Here is a 22633-nt window from a genome sequence, read left to right on the forward strand (position 1 = left end):
AGCGAACCCGGAGGGTCCAGTTGCATGTGGGGCTGCGTAAAGGCTCCCCTGGGTAGTTCTCTTGTACCCAAAGCCTTCCTTTGGGGGCACTTTTGGATGGTCCAAAGGGGCTCGCAACGCATTTCCTGGGGCCTGATTTTTCAGTCGTCTCCGATGACGGCTAGGGCTACGTTTAGGTTTGCTCATGAACAGCAAACCCGGAGGGTCCAGTTGCATGTGGGGCTGCGTAAAGGCTCCCCTGGGGAGTTCTCTTGTACCCAAAGCCTTCCTTTGGGGGCACTTTTGGATGGGCGAAAAGGGCTCGCAACGCATTTCCTGGGGCCTGATTTTTCAGTCTTCTTCTATGCCGTCTAGGGATATGTTTAGTAATGCTCGGAAACAGTGAACCCGGAGGGTCCAGTTGCATGTGGGGCTGCGTAAAGGCTCCCCTGGGGAGTTCACTTGTACCCAAAACCTTCCTTTGGGGGCACTTTTGGATGGTCCAAAGGGGCTTGAAACGCGTTTTCTGGGGCCCGGGTTTTCAGTCTTCTCCGAAGCCGGCTAGTGATATATTTAGGTTTACTCGGAAAAATCGAACCCGGAGGGTCCAGTTGCATGTGGGGCTGCGTAAAGGCTCCCCTGGGGAGTTCACTTGTACCCAAAGCCTTCCTTTGGGGGCACTTTTGGATGGACGAAAAGGGCTCGAAACGCATTTCCTGGGGCCTGATTTTTCAGTCGTCTCCGATGACGGCTAGGGCTACGTTTAGGTTTGCTCAGGAACAGCGAACCCGGAGGGTCCAGTTGCATGTGGGGCTGCGTAAAGGCTCCCCTGGGGAGTTCACTTGTACCCAAAGCCTTCCTTTGGGGGCACATTTGGATGGGCTAAAAGACCTCGGAACACATTTCCTGGGGCCTGATTTTTCACTCGTCTCCGATGCCGGCTAGGGCTATGTTTAGGGATGCTCGGAAACAGCGAACCCGGAGGGTCCAGTTGCATGTGGGGCTGCGTAAAGGCTCCCCTGGGGAGTTCACTTGTACCCAAAGCCTTCCTTTGGGGGCACATTTGGATGGGCGAAAAGACCTCGGAACGCATTTCCTGGGGCCTGATTTTTCACTCGTCTCCGATGACGGCTAGGGCTACGTTTAGGTTTGCTGAGGAACAGCGAACCCGGAGGGTCCATTTGCATGTGGGGCTGCGTAAACGCTCCCCTGGGGAGTTCACTTGTACCCAAAGCCTTCCTTTGGGGGAATTTTAGATGGTCCGAAGGGGCTCGCAACGCATTTCCTGGGGCCTGATTTTTCACTTGTCTCCGATGACGGCTAGGGATATGTTTAGGTTTGCTTAGGAACAGCGAACCCGGAGGGTCCAGTTGCATGTGGGGCTGCGTAAAGGCTCCCCTGGGGAGTTCACTTGTACCCAAAGCCTTCCTTTGGGGGCACTTTTGGATGGGCGAAAAGGGCTCGCAACGCATTTCCTGGGGCCTGATTTTTCAGTCGTCTTCGATGTCGGCTAGGGCTATGTTTAGGGATGCTCGGAAACAGCGAACCCGGAGGGTCCAGTTGCATGTGGGGCTGCGTAAAGGCTCCCCTGGGGAGTTCTCTTGTACCCAAATCCTTCCTTTGGGGGCACTTTTGGATGGTCCAATGGGGCTCGCAACGCATTTCCTGGGGCCTGATTTTTCACTCGTCTCCGATGACGGCTAGGGCTACGTTTAGGTTTGCTCATGAACAGCGAACCCGGAGGGTCCAGTTGCATGTGGGGCTGCGTAAAGGCTCCCCTGGGGAGTTCTCTTGTACCCAAAGCCTTCCTTTGGTGACACTTTTGGATGGTCCAAAGGGGCTTGCAACACGTTTTCTGGGGCTCGGGTTTTCAGTCTTCTCCCATGCCAGCTAGGGATATATTTAGGGTTGCTCGGAAAAATCGAACCCGAAGGGTCCAGTTGCATGTGGGGCTGCGTAAAGGCTCCCCTGGGGAGTTCTCTTGTACCCAAAGCCTTCCTTTGGGGGCACTTTTGGATGGGCGAAAAGGGCTCGCAACGCATTTCCTGGGGCTTGATTTTTCAGTCTTCTTCTATGCCGGCTAGGGATATGTTTAGTAATGCTCGGAAACAGTGAACCCGGAGGGTCCAGTTGCATGTGGGGCTGCGTAAAGGCTCCCCTGGGGAGTTCACTTGTACCCAAAACCTTCCTTTGGGGGCACTTTTGGATGGTCCAAAGGGGCTTGAAACGCGTTTTCTGGGGCCCGGGTTTTCAGTCTTCTCCGAAGCCGGCTAGTGATATATTTAGGTTTACTCGGAAAAATCGAACCCGGAGGGTCCAGTTGCATGTGGGGCTGCGTAAAGGCTCCCCTGGGGAGTTCTCTTGTACCCAAAGCCTTCCTTTGGTGACACTTTTGGATGGTCCAAAGGGGCTTGCAACGCGTTTTCTGGGGCTCGGGTTTTCAGTCTTCTCCCATGCCAGCTAGGGATATATTTAGGGTTGCTCGGAAAAATCGAACCCGAAGGGTCCAGTTGCATGTGGGGCTGCGTAAAGGCTCCCCTGGGGAGTTCTCTTGTACCCAAAGCCTTCCTTTGGGGGCACTTTTGGATGGGCGAAAAGGGCTCGCAACGCATTTCCTGGGGCTTGATTTTTCAGTCTTCTTCTATGCCGGCTAGGGATATGTTTAGTAATGCTCGGAAACAGTGAACCCGGAGGGTCCAGTTGCATGTGGGGCTGCGTAAAGGCTCCCCTGGGGAGTTCACTTGTACCCAAAACCCTCCTTTGGGGGCACTTTTGGATGGTCCAAAGGGGCTTGAAACGCGTTTTCTGGGGCCCGGGTTTTCAGTCTTCTCCGAAGCCGGCTAGTGATATATTTAGGTTTACTCGGAAAAATCGAACCCGGAGGGTCCAGTTGCATGTGGGGCTGCGTAAAGGCTCCCCTGGGGAGTTCACTTGTACCCAAAGCCTTCCTCTGGGGGCACTTTTGGATGGACGAAAAGGGCTCGCAACGCATTTCCTGGGGCCTGATTTTTCAGTCGTCTCCGATGACGGCTAGGGCTACGTTTAGGTTTGCTCAGGAACAGCGAACCCGGAGTGTCCAGTTGCATGTGGGGCTGCGTAAAGGCTCCCCTAGGGAGTTCACTTGTACCCAAAGCCTTCCTTTGGGGGCACATTTGGATGGGCGAAAAGACCTCGGAACGCATTTCCTGGGGCCTGATTTTTCAGTCGTCTCCGATGCCGGCTAGGGCTATGTTTAGGGATGCTCGGAAACAGCGAACCCGGAGGGTCCAGTTGCATGTGGGGCTGCGTAAAGGCTCCCCTGGGGAGTTCACTTGTACCCAAAGCCTTCCTTTGGGGGCACATTTGGATGGGCGAAAAGACCTCGGAACGCATTTCCTGGGGCCTGATTTTTCACTCGTCTCCGATGACGGCTAGGGCTACGCTTAGGTTTGCTAAGGAACAGCGAACCCGGAGAGTCCATTTGCATGTGGGGCTGCGTAAAGGCTCCCCTGGGGAGTTCACTTGTACCCAAAGCCTTCCTTTGGGGGAATTTTAGATGGTCCGAAGGGGCTCGCAACGCATTTCCTGGGGCCTGATTTTTCACTTCTCTCCGATGACGGCTAGGGCTATGTTTAGGTTTGCTTAGGAACAGCGAACCCGGAGGGTCCAGTTGCATGTGGGACTGCGTAAAGGCTCCCCTGGGGAGTTCACTTGTACCCAAAGCCTTCCTTTGGGGGCACTTTTGGATGGGCGAAAAGGGCTCGCAACGCATTTCCTGGGGCCTGATTTTTCAGTCGTCTTCGATGTCGACTAGGGCTATGTTTAGGGATGCTCGGAAAAAGCGAACCCGGAGGGTCCAGTTGCATGTGGGGCTGCGTAAAGGCTCCCCTGGGGAGTTCACTTATACCCAAAGCCTTCCTTTGGGGGCACTTTTGGATGGGCGAAAAGACCTCGGAACGCATTTCCTGGGGCCTGATTTTTCAGTCGTCTCCAAAGACGGCTAGGGCTACTTTTAGGTTTGATCGGAAACAGCGAACCCGGAGGGTCCAGTTGCATGTGGGGCTGCGTAAAGGCTCCCCTGGGGAGATCACTTGTACCCAAAGCCTTCCTTTGGGGGCACTTTTGGATGGTCCTAAGGGGCTCGCAACGCATTTCCTGGGGCCTGATTTTTCACTTTTCTTCGATGACGGCTAGGGCTACGTTTAGGGATGCTCAGAAACAGCGAACCCGGAGGGTACAGTTGCATGTGGGGCTGCGTAAAGGCTCCCCTGGGGAGTTCACTTGTACCCAAAGCCTTCCTTTGGGGGCACTTTTTGATGGTCCAAAGGGGTTCGCAACCCATTTCCTGGGGCCTGATTTTTCAGTCGTCATCGATGCCGGCTAGGGCTATGTTTAGGGATGCTCGGAAACAGCGAACCCGGAGGGTCCAGTTGCATGTGGGGCTGCGTAAAGGCTCCCCTGGGGAGTTCACTTGTACCCAAAACCTTCCTTTGGGGGCACTTTTGGATGGTCCAAAGGGGCTTGAAACGCGTTTTCTGGGGCCCGGGTTTTCAGTCTTCTCCGAAGCCGGCTAGTGATATATTTAGGTTTACTCGGAAAAATCGAACCCGGAGGGTCCAGTTGCATGTGGGGCTGCGTAAAGGCTCCCCTGGGGAGTTCTCTTGTACCCAAAGCCTTCCTTTGGTGACACTTTTGGATGGTCCAAAGGGGCTTGCAACGCGTTTTCTGGGGCTCGGGTTTTCAGTCTTCTCCCATGCCAGCTAGGGATATATTTAGGGTTGCTCGGAAAAATCGAACCCGAAGGGTCCAGTTGCATGTGGGGCTGCGTAAAGGCTCCCCTGGGGAGTTCTCTTGTACCCAAAGCCTTCCTTTGGGGGCACTTTTGGATGGGCGAAAAGGGCTCGCAACGCATTTCCTGGGGCTTGATTTTTCAGTCTTCTTCTATGCCGGCTAGGGATATGTTTAGTAATGCTCGGAAACAGTGAACCCGGAGGGTCCAGTTGCATGTGGGGCTGCGTAAAGGCTCCCCTGGGGAGTTCACTTGTACCCAAAACCCTCCTTTGGGGGCACTTTTGGATGGTCCAAAGGGGCTTGAAACGCGTTTTCTGGGGCCCGGGTTTTCAGTCTTCTCCGAAGCCGGCTAGTGATATATTTAGGTTTACTCGGAAAAATCGAACCCGGAGGGTCCAGTTGCATGTGGGGCTGCGTAAAGGCTCCCCTGGGGAGTTCACTTGTACCCAAAGCCTTCCTCTGGGGGCACTTTTGGATGGACGAAAAGGGCTCGCAACGCATTTCCTGGGGCCTGATTTTTCAGTCGTCTCCGATGACGGCTAGGGCTACGTTTAGGTTTGCTCAGGAACAGCGAACCCGGAGTGTCCAGTTGCATGTGGGGCTGCGTAAAGGCTCCCCTAGGGAGTTCACTTGTACCCAAAGCCTTCCTTTGGGGGCACATTTGGATGGGCGAAAAGACCTCGGAACGCATTTCCTGGGGCCTGATTTTTCAGTCGTCTCCGATGCCGGCTAGGGCTATGTTTAGGGATGCTCGGAAACAGCGAACCCGGAGGGTCCAGTTGCATGTGGGGCTGCGTAAAGGCTCCCCTGGGGAGTTCACTTGTACCCAAAGCCTTCCTTTGGGGGCACATTTGGATGGGCGAAAAGACCTCGGAACGCATTTCCTGGGGCCTGATTTTTCACTCGTCTCCGATGACGGCTAGGGCTACGCTTAGGTTTGCTAAGGAACAGCGAACCCGGAGAGTCCATTTGCATGTGGGGCTGCGTAAAGGCTCCCCTGGGGAGTTCACTTGTACCCAAAGCCTTCCTTTGGGGGAATTTTAGATGGTCCGAAGGGGCTCGCAACGCATTTCCTGGGGCCTGATTTTTCACTTCTCTCCGATGACGGCTAGGGCTATGTTTAGGTTTGCTTAGGAACAGCGAACCCGGAGGGTCCAGTTGCATGTGGGACTGCGTAAAGGCTCCCCTGGGGAGTTCACTTGTACCCAAAGCCTTCCTTTGGGGGCACTTTTGGATGGGCGAAAAGACCTCGGAACGCATTTCCTGGGGCCTGATTTTTCAGTCGTCTCCAAAGACGGCTAGGGCTACTTTTAGGTTTGATCGGAAACAGCGAACCCGGAGGGTCCAGTTGCATGTGGGGCTGCGTAAAGGCTCCCCTGGGGAGATCACTTGTACCCAAAGCCTTCCTTTGGGGGCACTTTTGGATGGTCCTAAGGGGCTCGCAACGCATTTCCTGGGGCCTGATTTTTCACTTTTCTTCGATGACGGCTAGGGCTACGTTTAGGGATGCTCAGAAACAGCGAACCCGGAGGGTACAGTTGCATGTGGGGCTGCGTAAAGGCTCCCCTGGGGAGTTCACTTGTACCCAAAGCCTTCCTTTGGGGGCACTTTTTGATGGTCCAAAGGGGTTCGCAACCCATTTCCTGGGGCCTGATTTTTCAGTCGTCATCGATGCCGGCTAGGGCTATGTTTAGGGATGCTCGGAAACAGCGAACCCGGAGGGTCCAGTTGCATGTGGGGCTGCGTAAAGGCTCCCCAGGGGAGTTCACTTGTACCCAAAGCCTTCCTTTGGGGGCACATTTGGATGGGCGAAAAGACCTCGGAACGCATTTCCTGGGGCCTGATTTTTCACTCGTCTCCGATGCCGGCTAGGGCTATGTTTAGGGATGCTCGGAAACAGCGAACCCGGAGGGTTCAGTTGCATGTGGGGCTGCGTAAAGGCTCCCCTGGGTAGTTCTCTTGTACCCAAAGCCTTCCTTTGGGTCACTTTTGGATGGTTAGAAGGGGCTCGCAACGCATTTCCTGGGGCCTGATTTTTCACTTGTCTCCGATGACGGCTAAGGCTACGTTTAGGTTTGCTCAGGAACAGCGAACCCCGAGGGTCCAGTTGCATGTGGGGCTGCGTAAAGGCTCCCCTGGGGAGTTCACTTGTACCCAAAGCCTTCCTTTGGTGACACTTTTGGATGGACGAAAAGGGCTCGCAACGCATTTCCTGGGGCCTGATTTTTCATTCGTCTTCGATGCCGGCTAGGGCTATGTTTAGGGATGCTCGGAAACAGTGAACCCGAAGGGTCCAGTTGCATGTGGGGCTGCGTAAAGGCTCCCCTGGGGAGATCACTTGTACCCAAAGCCTTCCATTGCGGGCACTTTTGGATGGTCCAAAGGGGCTCGCAACACATTTCCTGGGGCCTGATTTTTCATTCGTCTCCGATGACGGCTAGGGCTACGTTTAGGTTTGCTCAGGAACAGCGAACCCGGAGGGTCCAGTTGCATGTGGGGCTGCGTAAAGGCTCCCCTGGGGAGTTCACTTGTACCCAAAGCCTTCCTTTGGGGGCACATTTGGATGGGCGAAAAGACCTCGGAACGCATTTCCTGGGGCCTGATTTTTCAGTCGTCTCCGATGACGACTAGGGCTACGTTTAGGTTTGCTGAGGAACAGCGAACCCGGAGGGTCCATTTGCATGTGGGGCTGCGTAAACGCTCCCCTGGGGAGTTCACTTGTACCCAAAGCATTCCTTTGGGGGAATTTTAGATGGTCCGAAGGGGCTCGCAACGCATTTCCTGGGGCCTGATTTTTCACTTGTCTCCGATGACGGCTAGGGCTATGTTTAGGTTTGCTTAGGAACAGCGAACCCGGAGGGTCCAGTTGCATGTGGGGCTGCGTAAAGGCTCCCCTGGGGAGTTCACTTGTACCCAAAGCCTTCCTTTGGGGGCACTTTTGGATGGGCGAAAAGGGCTCGCAACGCATTTCCTGGGGCCTGAATTTTCAGTCGTCTTCGATGTCGGCTAGGGCTATGTTTAGGGATGCTCGGAAACAGCGAACCCGGAGGGTCCAGTTGCATGTGGGGCTGCGTAAAGGCTCCCCTGGGGAGTTCTCTTGTACCCAAAGCCTTCCTTTGGTGACACTTTTGTATGGTCCAAAGGGGCTCGCAACGCATTTCCTGGGGCCTGATTTTTCAGTCGTCTCCGATGACGGATAGGGCTACGTTTAGGTTTGCTCATGAAAAGCGAACCCAAAGGGTCCAGTTGCATGTGGGGCTGCGTAAAGGCTCCCCTGGGGAGTTCTCTTGTACCCAAAGCCTTCCTTTGGTGACACTTTTGGATGGTCCAAAGGGGCTTGCAACACGTTTTCTGGGGCTCGGGTTTTCAGTCTTCTCCCATGCCAGCTAGGGATATATTTAGGGTTGCTCGGAAAAATCGAACCCGAAGGGTCCAGTTGCATGTGGGGCTGCGTAAAGGCTCCCCTGGGGAGTTCTCTTGTACCCAAAGCCTTCCTTTGGGGACACTTTTGCATGGGCGAAAAGGGCTCGCAACGCATTACCTGGGGCTTGATTTTTCAGTCTTCTTCTATGCCGGCTAGGGATATGTTTAGTAATGCTCGGAAACAGTGAACCCGGAGGGTCCAGTTGCATGTGGGGCTGCGTAAAGGCTCCCCTGGGGAGTTCACTTGTACCCAAAACCTTCCTTTGGGGGCACTTTTGGATGGTCCAAAGGGGCTTGAAACGCGTTTTCTGGGGCCCGGGTTTTCAGTCTTCTCCGAAGCCGGCTAGTGATATATTTAGGTTTACTCGGAAAAATCGAACCCGGAGGGTCCAGTTGCATGTGGGGCTGCGTAAAGGCTCCCCTGGGGAGTTCACTTATACCCAAAGCCTTCCTTTGGGGGCATTTTTGGATGGGCGAAACGGCCTCGGAACGCATTTCCTGGGGCCTGATTTTTCAGTCGTCTCCAAAGACGGCTAGGGCTACTTTTAGGTTTGATCGGAAACAGCGAACCCGGAGGGTCCAGTTGCATGTGGGGCTGCGTAAAGGCTCCCCTGGGGAGATCACTTGTACCCAAAGCCTTCGTTTGGGGGCACTTTTGGATGGTCCTAAGGGGCTCGCAACGCGTTTCCTGGGGCCTTATTTTTCACTTGTCTTCGATGACGGCTAGGGCTACGTTTAGGGATGCTCGGAAACAGCGAACCCGGAGGGTCCAGTTGCATGTGGGGCTGCGTAAAGGCTCCCCTGGGGAGTTCACTTGTACCCAAAGCCTTCCTTTGCGGGCACTTTTGGATGGACGAAAAGGGCTCGCAACTCATTTCCTGGGGTCTGATTTTTCAGTCGATTTCGATGCCGGCTAGGGCTATGTTTAGGGATGCTCGGAAACATCGAACCCGGAGGGTCCAGTTGCATGTGGGGCTGCGTAAAGGCTCCCCTGGGGAGTTCTCTTGTACCCAAAGCCTTCCTTTGGGTCACTTTTGGATGGTCCGAAGGGGCTCGCAACGCATTTCCTGGGGCCTGATTTTTCACTCGTCTCCGATGACGGCTAAGGCTACGTTTAGGTTTGCTCAGGAACAGCGAACCCCGAGGGTCCAGTTGCATGTGGGGCTGCGTAAAGGCTCCCCTGGGGAGTTCACTTGTACCCAAAGCCTTCCTTTGCGGGCACTTTTGGATGGTCCAAAGGGGCTCGCAACGCATTTCCTGGGGCCTGATTTTTCATTCGTCTCCGATGACGGCTAGGGCTACGTTAAGGTTTGCTCATGAACAGCGAACCCGGAGGGTCCAGTTGCATGTAAGGCTGCGTAAAGGCTCCCCTGGGGAGTTCTCTTGTACCCAAAGCCTTCCTTTGGTGACACTTTTGGATGGTCCAAAGGGGCTTGCAACGCGTTTTCTGGGGCTCGGGTTTTCAGTCTTCTCCCATGCCGGCTAGGGATATATTTAGGGTTGCTCGGAAAAATCGAACCCGAAGGGTCCAGTTGCATGTGGGGCTGCGTAAAGGCTCCCCTGGGGAGTTCTCTTGTACCCAAAGCCTTCCTTTGGGGGCACTTTTGCATGGGCGAAAAGGGCTCGCAACGCATTTCCTGGTGCTTGATTTTTCAGTCTTCTTCTATGCCGGCTAGGGATATGTTTAGGGATGCTCGGAAACAGCGAACCCGGAGGGTCCAGTTGCATGTGGGGCTGCGTAAAGGCTCCCCTGGGGAGTTCACTTGTACCCAAAACCTTCCTTTGGTGATACTTTTGGATGGTCCAAAGGGGCTTGCAACGCGTTTTCTGGGGCCCGGGTTTTCAATCTTCTCCCATGCCGGCTAGTGATATATATAGGTTTCCTCGGAAAAATCGAACCCGGAGGGTCCAGTTGCATGTGGGGCTGCGTAAAGGCTCCCCTGGGGTGTTCACTTGTACCCAAAGCCTTCCTTTGGGGGCACTTTTGGATGGGCGAAAAGGGCTCGCAACGCATTTCCTGGGGCCTGATTTTTCAGTCGTCATCGATGCAGGCTAGGGCTATGTTTAGGGATGCTCAGAAACACCGAACCCGGAGGGTCCAGTTGCATGTGGGGCTGCGTAAAGGCTCCCCTGGGGAGATCTCTTGTACCCAAAGTCTTCCTTTGCGGGCATTTTTGGATGGGCGAAAAGGGCTCGCAACGCATTTCCTGGGGCCTGATTTTTCAGTCGTCTCCGATGACGGCTAGGGCTACGTTTAGGTTTGCTCAGGAACAGCGAACCCGGAGGGTCCAGTTGCATGTGGGGCTGCGTAAAGGCTCCCCTGGGGAGATCACTTGTATCGAAAGCCTTCCTTTGGGGGCACTTTTGGATGGTCCGAACGGGCTCGCAACGCATTTCCTGGGGCCTGATTTTTCACTTGTCTTCGATGCCGGCTAGAGCTATGTTTAGGGATGCTCGGAAACAGCGAACCCGGAGGGTCCAGTTGCATGTGGGGCTGCGTAAAGGCTCCCCTGGGGAGTTCACCCTTACCCAAAGCCTTCCTTTGGTGACACTTTTGGATGGTCCAAAGGGGCTTGCAACGCGTTTTCTGGGGCCCGGGTTTTCAGTCTTCTCCCATGCCGGCTAGGGATATATTTAGGGTTGCTCGGAAAAATCGAACCCGGAGGGTCCAGTTGCATGTGGGGCTGCGTAAAGGCTCCCCTGGGGAGTTCACTTGTACCCAAAGCCTTCCTTTGGGGGCACTTTTGGATGAGCGAAAAGGACTCGCAACGCATTTCCTGGGGCCTGATTTTTCAGTCGTCTTCGATGCCGTCTAGGGCTATGTTTAGGGATGCTCGGAAACAGCGAACCGGGAGGGTCCAGTTGCATGTGGGGCTGCGTAAAGGCTCCCCTGGGGAGTTCACTTGTACCCAAAGACTTCCTTTGGGGGCACTTTTTGATGGTCCAAAGGGGTTCGCAACCCATTTCCTGGGGCCTGATTTTTCAATCGTCATCGATGCCGGCTAGGGCTATGTTTAGGGATGCTCGGAAACAGCGAACCCGGAGGGTCCAGTTGCATGTGGGGCTGCGTAAAGGCTCCCCTGGGGAGTTCACTTGTACCCAAAGCCTTCCTTTGGGGGCACTTTTGGATGGACGAAAAGGGCTCGCAACTCATTTCCTGGGGTCTGATTTTTCAGTCGATTTCGATGCCGGCTAGGGCTATGTTTAGGGATGCTCGGAAACATCGAACCCGGAGGGTCCAGTTGCATGTGGGGCTGCGTAAAGGCTCCCCTGGGGAGTTCACTTTTACCCAAAACCTTCCTTTGGTGATACTTTTGGATGGTCCAAAGGGGCTTGCAACGCGTTTTCTGGGGCCCGGGTTTTCAGTCTTCTCCGAAGCCGGCTAGTGATATATATAGGTTTCCTCGGAAAAATCGAACCCGGAGGGTCCAGTTGCATGTGGGGCTGCGTAAAGGCTCCCCTGGGGTGTTCACTTGTACCCAAAGCCTTCCTTTGGGGGCACTTTTGGATGGGCGAAAAGGGCTCGCAACGCATTTCCTGGGGCCTGATTTTTCAGTCGTCATCGATGCAGGCTAGGGCTATGTTTAGGGATGCTCAGAAACACCGAACCCGGAGGGTCCAGTTGCATGTGGGGCTGCGTAAAGGCTCCCCTGGGGAGATCTCTTGTACCCAAAGTCTTCCTTTGCGGGCATTTTTGGATGGGCGAAAAGGGCTCGCAACGCATTTCCTGGGGCCTGATTTTTCAGTCGTCTCCGATGACGGCTAGGGCTACGTTTAGGTTTGCTCAGGAACAGCGAACCCGGAGGGTCCAGTTGCATGTGGGGCTGCGTAAAGGCTCCCCTGGGGAGATCACTTGTACCCAAAGCCTTCCTTTGGGGGCACTTTTGGATGGTCCGAAGGGGCTCGCAACGCATTTCCTGGGTCCTGATTTTTCACTTGTCTTCGATGCCGGCTAGGGTTATGTTTTGGGATGCTCGGAAACAGTGAACCCGAAGGGTCCAGTTGCATGTGGGGCTGCGTCAAGGCTCCCCTGGGGAGATCACTTGTACCCAAAGCCTTCCTTTGCGGGCACTTTTGGATGGTCCAAAGGGGCTCGGAACGCATTTCCTGGGGCCTGATTTTTCAGTCGTCTCCGATGACGGCTAGGGCTACGTTTAGGTTTGCTCAGGAACAGCGAACCCGGAGGGTCCAGTTGCATGTAAGGCTGCGTAAAGGCTCCCCTGGGGAGTTCTCTTGTACCCAAAGCCTTCCTTTGGTGACACTTTTGGATGGTCCAAAGGGGCTTGCAACGCGTTTTCTGGGGCTCGGGTTTTCAGTCTTCTCCCATGCCGGCTAGGGATATATTTAGGGTTGCTCGGAAAAATCGAACCCGAAGGGTCCAGTTGCATGTGGGGCTGTGTAAAGGCTCCCCTGGGGAGTTCTCTTTTACCCAAAGCCTTCCTTTGGGGGCACTTTTGGATGGGCGAAAAGGGCTCGCAACGCATTTCCTGGGGCCTGATTTTTCAGTCGTCTTCTATGCCGGCTAGGGATATGTTTAGGGATGCTCGGAAACAGCGAACCCGGAGGGTCCAGTTGCATGTGGGGCTGCGTAAAGGCTCCCCTGGGGAGTTCACTTGTACCCAAAACCTTCCTTTGGTGACACTTTTGGATGGTCCAAAGGGGCTTGCAACGCGTTTTCTGGGGCTCGGGTTTTCAGTCTTCTCCCATGCCGGCTAGTGATATATATAGGTTTCCTCGGAAAAATCGAACCCGGAGGGTCCAGTTGCATGTGGGGCTGCGTAAAGGCTCCCCTGGGGTGTTCACTTGTACCCAAAGCCTTCCTTTGGGGGCACTTTTGGATGGGCGAAAAGGGCTCGCAACGCATTTCCTGGGGCCTGATTTTTCAGTCGTCATCGATGCAGGCTAGGGCTATGTTTAGGGATGCTCAGAAACACCGAACCCGGAGGGTCCAGTTGCATGTGGGGCTGCGTAAAGGCTCCCCTGGGGAGATCTCTTGTACCCAAAGTCTTCCTTTGCGGGCATTTTTGGATGGGCGAAAAGGGCTCGCAACGCATTTCCTGGGGCCTGATTTTTCAGTCGTCTCCGATGACGGCTAGGGCTACGTTTAGGTTTGCTCAGGAACAGCGAACCCGGAGGGTCCAGTTGCATGTGGGGCTGCGTAAAGGCTCCCCTGGGGAGATCACTTGTATCGAAAGCCTTCCTTTGGGGGCACTTTTGGATGGTCCGAACGGGCTCGCAACGCATTTCCTGGGGCCTGATTTTTCACTTGTCTTCGATGCCGGCTAGAGCTATGTTTAGGGATGCTCGGAAACAGCGAACCCGGAGGGTCCAGTTGCATGTGGGGCTGCGTAAAGGCTCCCCTGGGGAGTTCACCCTTACCCAAAGCCTTCCTTTGGTGACACTTTTGGATGGTCCAAAGGGGCTTGCAACGCGTTTTCTGGGGCCCGGGTTTTCAGTCTTCTCCCATGCCGGCTAGGGATATATTTAGGGTTGCTCGGAAAAATCGAACCCGGAGGGTCCAGTTGCATGTGGGGCTGCGTAAAGGCTCCCCTGGGGTGTTCACTTGTATCCAAAGCCTTCCTTTGGGGGCACTTTTGGATGGTCCAAAGGGGTTCGCAATGCATATCCTGGGGCCTGATTTTTCAGTCGTCATCGATGCCGGCTAGGGCTATGTTTAGGGATGCTCGGAAATAGCGAACCGGGAGGGTCCAGTTGCATGTGGGGCTGCGTAAAGGCTCCCCTGGGGAGTTCACTTGTACTAAAGCCTTCCTTTGGTGACACTTTTGGATGGTCCTAAGGGGCTCGCAATGCATTTCCTGGGGCCTGATTTTTCAGTCGTCTTCGATGCCGGCTAGGGCTATGTTTAGGGATGCTCGGAAACAGCGAACGCGGAGGGTCCAGTTGCATGTGGGGCTGCGTAAAGGCTCCCCTGGGGAGTTCACTTGTACCCAAAGCCTTCCTTTGGGGGCACTTTTGGATGGGCGAAAAGGGCTCGCAACGCATTTCCTGGGGCTTGATTTTTCAGTCGTCTTCAATGCCGGCTAGGGCTATGTTTAGGGATGCTCGGAAACAGTGAACCCGAAGGGTCCAGTTGCATGTGGGGCTGCGTTAAGGCTCCCCTGGGGAGATCACTTGTACCCAAAGCCTTCCTTTGCGGGCACTTTTGGATGGTCCAAAGGGGCTCGGAACGCATTTCCTGGGGCCTGATTTTTCAGTCGTCTCCGATGACGGCTAGGGATATGTTTAGAAATGCTCGGAAACAGCGAACCCGGAGGGTCCAGTTGCATGTGGGGCTGCGTAAAGGCTCCCCTGGGGAGTTCACTTGTACCCAAAACCTTCCTTTGGGGGCACTTTTGGATGTTCCAAAGGGGCTTGCAACGCGTTTTCTGGGGCCCGGGTTTTCAGTCTTCTCCGAAGCCGGCTAGTGATATATTTAGGTTTACTCGGAAAAATCGAACCCGGAGGGTCCAGTTGCATGTGGGGCTGCGTAAAGGCTCCCCTGGGGAGTTCACTTGTACCCAAAGCCTTCCTTTGGGGGCACTTTTGGATGGGCGAAAAGGGCTCGCAACGCATTTCCTGGGGCCTGATTTTTCAGTCGTCTCCGATGACGGCTAGGGCTACGTTTAGGTTTGCTCAGGAACAGCGAACCCGGAGGGTCCAGTTGCATGTGGGGCTGCGTAAAGGCTCCCCTGGGGAGTTCACTTGTACCCAAAGCCTTCCTTTGGTGGCACTTTTGGATGGTCCGAAGGGGCTCGCAACGCATTTCCTGGGTCCTGATTTTTCACTTGTCTTCGATGCCGGCTAGGGTTATGTTTTGGGATGCTCGGAAACAGTGAACCCGAAGGGTCCAGTTGCATGTGGGGCTGCGTTAAGGCTCCCCTGGGGAGATCACTTGTACCCAAAGCCTTCCTTTGCGGGCACTTTTGGATGGTCCAAAGGGGCTCAAGACGCATTTCCTGGGGCCTGATTTTTCAGTCGTCTCCGATGACGGCTAGAGCTACGTTTAGGTTTGCTCATGAACAGCGAACCCGGAGGGTCCAGTTGCATGTGGGGCTGCGTAAAGGCTCCCCTGGGGAGTTCTCTTGTACCCAAAGCCTTCCTTTGGTGACACTTTTGGATGGTCCAAAGGGGCTTGCAACGCGTTTTCTGGGGCTCGGGTTTTCAGTCTTCTCCCATGCTGGCTAGGGATATATTTAGGGTTGCTCGGAAAAATCGAACCCGAAGGGTCCAGTTGCATGTGGGGCTGCGTAAAGGCTCCCCTGGGGAGTTCTCTTGTACCCAAAGCCTTCCTTTGGGGGCACTTTTGGATGGGCGAAAAGGGCTCGCAACGCATTTCCTGGGGCTTGATTTTTCAGTCGTCTTCTATGCCGGCTAGGGATATGTTTAGGGATGCTCGGAAACAGCGAACCCGGAGGGTCCAGTTGCATGTGGGGCTGCGTAAAGGCTCCCCTGGGGAGTTCACTTGTACCCAAAGCCTTCCTTTGGGGGCACTTTTGGATGGGCGAAAAGGGCTCGCAACGCATTTCCTGGGGCCTGATTTTTCAGTCGTCTCCGATGACGGCTAGGGCTACGTTTAGGTTTGCTCAGGAATAGCGAACCCGGAGGGTCCAGTTGCATGTGGGGCTGCGTAAAGGCTCCCCTGGGGAGTTCACTTGTACCCAAAGCCTTCCTTTGGGGGCACTTTTGGATGGTCCGAAGGGGCTCGCAACGCATTTCCTGGGTCCTGATTTTTCACTTGTCTTCGATGCCGGCTAGGGTTATGTTTTGGGATGCTCGGAAACAGTGAACCCGAAGGGTCCAGTTGCATGTGGGGCTGCGTTAAGGCTCCCCTGAAGAGATCACTTGTACCCAAAGCCTTCCTTTGCGGGCACTTTTGGATGGTCCAAAGGGGCTCGGAACGCATTTCCTGGGGCCTGATTTTTCAGTCGTCTCCGATGACGGCTAGGGCTACGTTTAGGTTTGCTCATGAACAGCGAAACCGGAGGGTCCAGTTGCATGTAAGGCTGCGTAAAGGCTCCCCTGGGGAGTTCTCTTGTACCCAAAGCCTTCCTTTGGTGACACTTTTGGATGGTCCAAAGGGGCTTTCAACGCGTTTTCTGGGGCTCGGGTTTTCAGTCTTCTCCCATGCCGGCTAGGGATATATTTAGGGTTGCTCGGAAAAATCGAACCCGAAGGGTCCAGTTGCATGTGGGGCTGCGTAAAGGCTCCCCTGGGGAGTTCTCTTGTACCCAAACCCTTCCTTTGGGGGCACTTTTGGATGGGCGAAAAGGGCTCGCAACGCATTTCCTGGGGCCTGATTTTTCAGTCGTCTCCGATGACGGCTAGGGCTACGTTTAGGTTTGCTCAGGAACAGCGAACCCGGAGGGTCCAGTTGCATGTGGGGCTGCGTAAAGGCTCCCCTGGGGAGATCACTTGTACCCAAAGCCTTCCTTTGGGGGCACTTTTGGATGGTTCGAACGGGCTCGCAACGCATTTCCTGGGGCCTGATTTTTCACTTGTCTTCGATGCCGGCTAGAGCTATGTTTAGGGATGCTCGGAAACAGCGAACCCGGAGGGTCCAGTTGCATGTGGGGCTGCGTAAAGGCTCCCCTGGGGAGTTCACTTGTACCCAAAGCCTTCCTTTGGTGACACTTTTGGATGGTCCAAAGGGGCTTGCAACGCGTTTTCTGGGGCCAGGGTTTTCAGTCTTCTCCCATGCCGGCTAGGGATATATTTAGGGTTGCTCGGAAAAATCGAACCCGGAGGGTCCAGTTGCATGTGGGGCTGCGTAAAGGCTCCCCTGGGGTGTTCACTTGTATCCAAAGCCTTCCTTTGGGGGCACTTTTGGATGGTCCAAAGGGTCTCGCAATGCATATCCTGGGGCCTGATTTTTCAGTCGTCATCGATGCCGGCTAGGGCTATGTTTAGGGATGCTCGGAAACAGCGAACCGGGAGGGTCCAGTTGCATGTGGGGCTGCGTAAAGGCTCCCCTGGGGAGTTCACTTGTACCCAAAGCCTTCCTTTGGTGACACTTTTGGATGGTCCAAAGGGGCTTGCAACGCGTTTTCTGGTGCTCGGGTTTTCAGTCTTCTCCCATGCCAGCTAGGGATATATTTAGGGTTGCTCGGAAAAATCGAACCCGAAGGGTTCAGTGGCATGTGGGGCTGCGTAAAGGCTCCCCTGGGGAGTTCACTTGTACCCAAAGCCTTCCTTTGGGGGCACTTTTGGATGGGCGAAAAGGGCTCGCAACGCATTTCCTGGGGCTTGATTTTTCAGTCGTCTTCTATGCCGGCTAGGGATATGTTTAGGGATGCTCGGAAACAGCGAACCCGGAGGGTCCAGTTGCATGTGGGGCTGCGTAAAGGCTCCCCTGGGGAGTTCACTTGTACCCAAAGCCTTCCTTTGGGGGCACTTTTGGATGGGCGAAAAGGGCTCGCAACGCATTTCCTGGGGCCTGATTTTTCAGTCGTCTCCGATGACGGCTAGGGCTACGTTTAGGTTTGCTCAGGAATAGCGAACCCGGAGGGTCCAGTTGCATGTGGGGCTGCGTAAAGGCTCCCCTGGGGAGTTCACTTGTACCCAAAGCCTTCCTTTGGGGGCACTTTTGGATGGTCCGAAGGGGCTCGCAACGCATTTCCTGGGTCCTGATTTTTCACTTGTCTTCGATGCCGGCTAGGGTTATGTTTTGGGATGCTCGGAAACAGTGAACCCGAAGGGTCCAGTTGCATGTGGGGCTGCGTTAAGGCTCCCCTGAAGAGATCACTTGTACCCAAAGCCTTCCTTTGCGGGCACTTTTGGATGGTCCAAAGGGGCTCGGAACGCATTTCCTGGGGCCTGATTTTTCAGTCGTCTCCGATGACGGCTAGGGCTACGTTTAGGTTTGCTCATGAACAGCGAAACCGGAGGGTCCAGTTGCATGTAAGGCTGCGTAAAGGCTCCCCTGGGGAGTTCTCTTGTACCCAAAGCCTTCCTTTGGTGACACTTTTGGATGGTCCAAAGGGGCTTTCAACGCGTTTTCTGGGGCTCGGGTTTTCAGTCTTCTCCCATGCCGGCTAGGGATATATTTAGGGTTGCTCGGAAAAATCGAACCCGAAGGGTCCAGTTGCATGTGGGGCTGCGTAAAGGCTCCCCTGGGGAGTTCTCTTGTACCCAAACCCTTCCTTTGGGGGCACTTTTGGATGGGCGAAAAGGGCTCGCAACGCATTTCCTGGGGCTTGATTTTTCAGTCATCTTCTATGCCGGCTAGGGATATGTTTAGGGATGCTCGGAAACAGCGAACCCGGAGGGTCCAGTTGCATGTGGGGCTGCGTAAAGGCTCCCCTGGGGAGTTCTCTTGTACCCAAAGTCTTCCTTTGCGGGCATTTTTGGATGGGCGAAAAGGCCTCGGAACGCATTTCCTGGGGCCTGATTTTTCAGTCGTCTCCGATGATGGCTAGGGCTACGTTTAGGTTTGCTCAGGAACAGCGAACCCGGAGGGTCCAGTTGCATGTGGGGCTGCGTAAAGGCTCCCCTGGGGAGATCACTTGTACCCAAAGCCTTCCTTTGGGGGCACTTTTGGATGGTCCAAAGGGGCTCGCAACGCATTTCCTGGGTCCTGATTTTTCACTTGTCTTCGATGCCGGCTAGGGATATGTTTAGGGATGCTCGGAAACAGCGAACCCGGAGGGTCCAGTTGCATGTGGGGCTGCGTAAAGGCTCCCCTGGGGAGTTCACTTGTACCCAAAGCCTTCCTTTGGGGGCACTTTTGGATGGGCGAAAAGGGCTCGCAACGCATTTCCTGGGGCCTGATTTTTCAGTCGTCATCGATGCCGGCAAGGGCTATGTTTAGGGATGCTCGGAAACAGCGAACCTGAAGGGTCCAGTTGCATGTGGGGCTGCGTAAAGGCTCCCCTGGGGAGTTCACTTGTACCCAAAGCCTTCCTTTGGTGACACTTTTGGATGGTCCAAAGGGGCTTGCAACACGTTTTCTGGGGCCCGGGTTTTCAGTCTTCTCCCATGCCGGCTAGGGATATATTTAGGGTTGCTCGGAAAAATCGAACCCGGAGGGTCCAGTTGCATGTGGGGCTGCGTAAAGGCTCCCCTGGGGTGTTCTCTTGTATCCAAAGCCTTCCTTTGGGGGCACTTTTGGATGGTCCAAAGGGGCTCGCAATGCATATCCTGGGGCCTGATTTTTCAGTCGTCATCGATGCCGGCTAGGGCTATGTTTAGGGATGCTCGGAAACAGCGAACCGGGAGGGTCCAGTTGCATGTGGGGCTGCGTAAAGGCTCCCCTGGGGAGTTCACTTGTACCCAAAGCCTTCCTTTGGTGACACTTTTGGATGGTCCGAAGGGGCTCGCAATGCATTTCCTGGGGCCAGATTTTTCAGTCGTCATCGATGACGGCTAGGGCTATGTTTAGGGATGCTCGGAAACAGCGAACGCGGAGGGTCCAGTTGCATGTGGGGCTGCGTAAAGGCTCCCCTGGGGAGTTCACTTGTACCCAAAGCCTTCCTTTGGGGGCACTTTTGAATGGACGAAAAGGGCTCGCAACGCATTTCCTGGGGCCTGATTTTTCACTCGTCTTCGATGCCGGCAAGGGATATGTTTAGGGATGCTCGGAAACAGTGAACCCGAAGGGTCCAGTTGCATGTGGGGCTGCGTAAAGGCTCCCCTGGGGAGTTCACTTGTACCCAAAGCCTTCCTTTGGGGGCACTTTTGGATGGGCGAAAAGGGCTCGCAACGCATTTCCTGGGGCCTGATTTTTCAGTCGTCATCGATGCGGGCTAGGGCTATGTTTAGAGATGCTCAGAAACAGCGAACCCGGAGGGTCCAGTTGCATGTGGGGCTGCGTAAAGGCTCCCCTGGGGAGTTCTCTTGTACCCAAAGTCTTCCTTTGCGGGCATTTTTGGATGGGCGAAAAGGCCTCGGAACGCATTTCCTGGGGCCTGATTTTTCAGTCGTCTCCGATGACGGCTAGGGCTACGTTTAGGTTTGCTCAGGAACAGCGAACCCGGAGGGTCCAGTTGCATGTGTGGCTGCGTAAAGGCTCCCCTGGGGAGTTCTCTTGTACCCAAAGCCTTCCTTTGGGGGCACTTTTGGATGGTCCGAAGGGGCTCGCAACGCATTTCCTGGGTCCTGATTTTTCACTTGTCTTCGATGCAGGCTAGGGCTATGTTTAGGGATGCTCGGAAACAGCGAACCCGGAGGGTCCAGTTGCATGTGGGGCTGCGTAAAGTCTCCCCTGGGGAGTTCACTTGTACCCAAAGCCTTCCTTTGGGGGCACTTTTGGATGGACGAAAAGGGCTCGGAACGCATTTCCTGGGGCCTGATTTTTCAGTCGTCTTCGATGCCGGCTAGGGCTACGTTTAGTTTTGTTCAGGAAGAGCGAAACCGGAAGGTCCAGTTGCATGTGGGGCTGCGTAAAGACTCCCCTGGGGAGATCACTTGTACCCAAAGCCTTCCTTTGGGGGCACTTTTGGATGGTCCAAAGGGGCTCGCAACGCATTTCCTGGGTCCTGATTTTTCACTTGTCTTCGATGCAGGCTAGGGATATGTTTAGGGATGCTCGGAAACAGCGAACCCGGAGGGTCCAGTTGCATGTGGGGCTGCGTAAAGGCTCCCCTGGGGAGTTCACTTGTACCCAAAGCCTTCCTTTGGGGGCACTTTTGGATGGGCGAAAAGGGCTCGCAACGCATTTCCTGGGGCCTGATTTTTCAGTCGTCATCGATGCGGGCTAGGGATATGTTTAGGGATGCTCGGAAACAGGGAACCCGGAGGGTCCAGTTGCATGTGGGGCTGCGTAAAGGCTCCCCTGGGGAGTTCACTTGTACCCAAAGCCTTCCTTTGGGGGCACTTTTGGATGGTCCGAAGGGGCTCGCAACGCATTTCCTGGGGCCTGATTTTTCAGTCGTCATCGATGCCGGATAGGGCTATGTTTAGGGATGCTCGGAAACAGCGAACCCGGAGGGTCCAGTTGCATGTGGGGCTGCGTAAAGGCTCCCCTGGGGAGTTCACTTGTACCCAAAGCCTTCCTTTGGGGGCACTTTTGGATGGGCGAAAAGGGCTCGCAACGCATTTTCTGGGGACTGATTTTTCAGTCGTCTTCGATGCCGGCTAGGGCTATGTTTAGGGATGCTCGGAAACAGCGAACCCTGAGGGTCCAGTTGCTTGTGGGGCTGCGTAAAGGTTCCCCTGGGGAGTTCACTTGTACCCAAAGCCTTCCTTTGGTGACACTTTTGGATGGTCCAAAGGGGCTTGCAACGCGTTTTCTGGGGCCCGGGTTTTCAGTCTTCTCCCAAGCCAGCTAGGGATATATTTAGGGTTGCTCGGAAAAATCGAACCCGGAGGGTCCAGTTGCATGTGGGGCTGCGTAAAGGCTCCCCTGGGGAGTTCACTTGTATCCAAAGCCTTCCTTTGGGGGCACTTCTGGATGGTCCAAAGGGGCTCGCAATGCATATCCTGGGGCCTGATTTTTCAGTCGTCATAGATGACGGCTATTGCTATGTTTAGGGATGCTCGGAAACAGCGAACCGAGAGGGTCCAGTTGCATGTGGGGCTGCGTAAAGGCTCCCCTGGGGAGTTCACTTATACCCAAAGCCTTCCTTTGGTGACACTTTTGGATGGTCCTAAGGGGCTCGCAATGCATTTCCTGGGGCCTGATTTTTCAGTCGTCATCGATGACGGCTAGGGCTATGTTTAGGGATGCTCGGAAACAGCGAACCCGGAGGGTCCAGTTGCATGTGGGGCTGCGTAAAGGCTCCCCTGGGGAGTTCACTTGTACCCAAAGCCTTCCTTTGGGGGCACTTTTGGATGGGCGAAAAGGGCTCGCAACGCATTTCCTGGGGCCTGATTTTTCACTCGTCTCCGATGACGGCTAGGGCTACGTTTAGGTTTGCTCAGGAAGAGCGAAACCGGAGGGTCCAGTTGCATGTGGGGCTGCGTTAAGGCTCCCCTGGGGAGATCACTTGTACCCAAAGCCTTCCTCTGCGGGCACTTTTGGATGGTCCAAAGGGGCTCGCAACGCATTTCCTGGGTCCTGATTTTTCACTTGTCTTCGATGCAGGCTAGGGATATGTTTAGGGATGCTCGGAAACAGCGAACCCGGAGGGTCCAGTTGCATGTGGGGCTGCGTAAAGGCTCCCCTGGGGAGTTCACTTGTACCCAAAGCCTTCCTTTGGGGGCACTTTTGGATGGGCGAAAAGGGCTCGCAACGCATTTCCTGGGGCTTGATTTTTCAGTCGTCTTCTATGCCGGCTAGGGATATGTTTAGGGATGCTCGGAAACAGCGAACCCGGAGGGTCCAGTTGCATGTGGGGCTGCGTAAAGGCTCCCCTGGGGAGTTCACTTGTACCCAAAACCTTCCTTTGGGGGCAATTTTGGATGGACGAAAAGGGCTCGCAACGCATTTCCTGGGGTCTGATTTTTCAGTCGATTTCGATGCCGGGAAGGGCTATGTTTAGGGATGTTCGGAAACAGCGAACCCGGAGGGTCCAGTTGCATGTGG

This window comes from Anas acuta, chromosome 15, assembly GCF_963932015.1.
Source record: "Anas acuta chromosome 15, bAnaAcu1.1, whole genome shotgun sequence".
Lineage (NCBI taxonomy): Eukaryota > Metazoa > Chordata > Aves > Anseriformes > Anatidae > Anas > Anas acuta.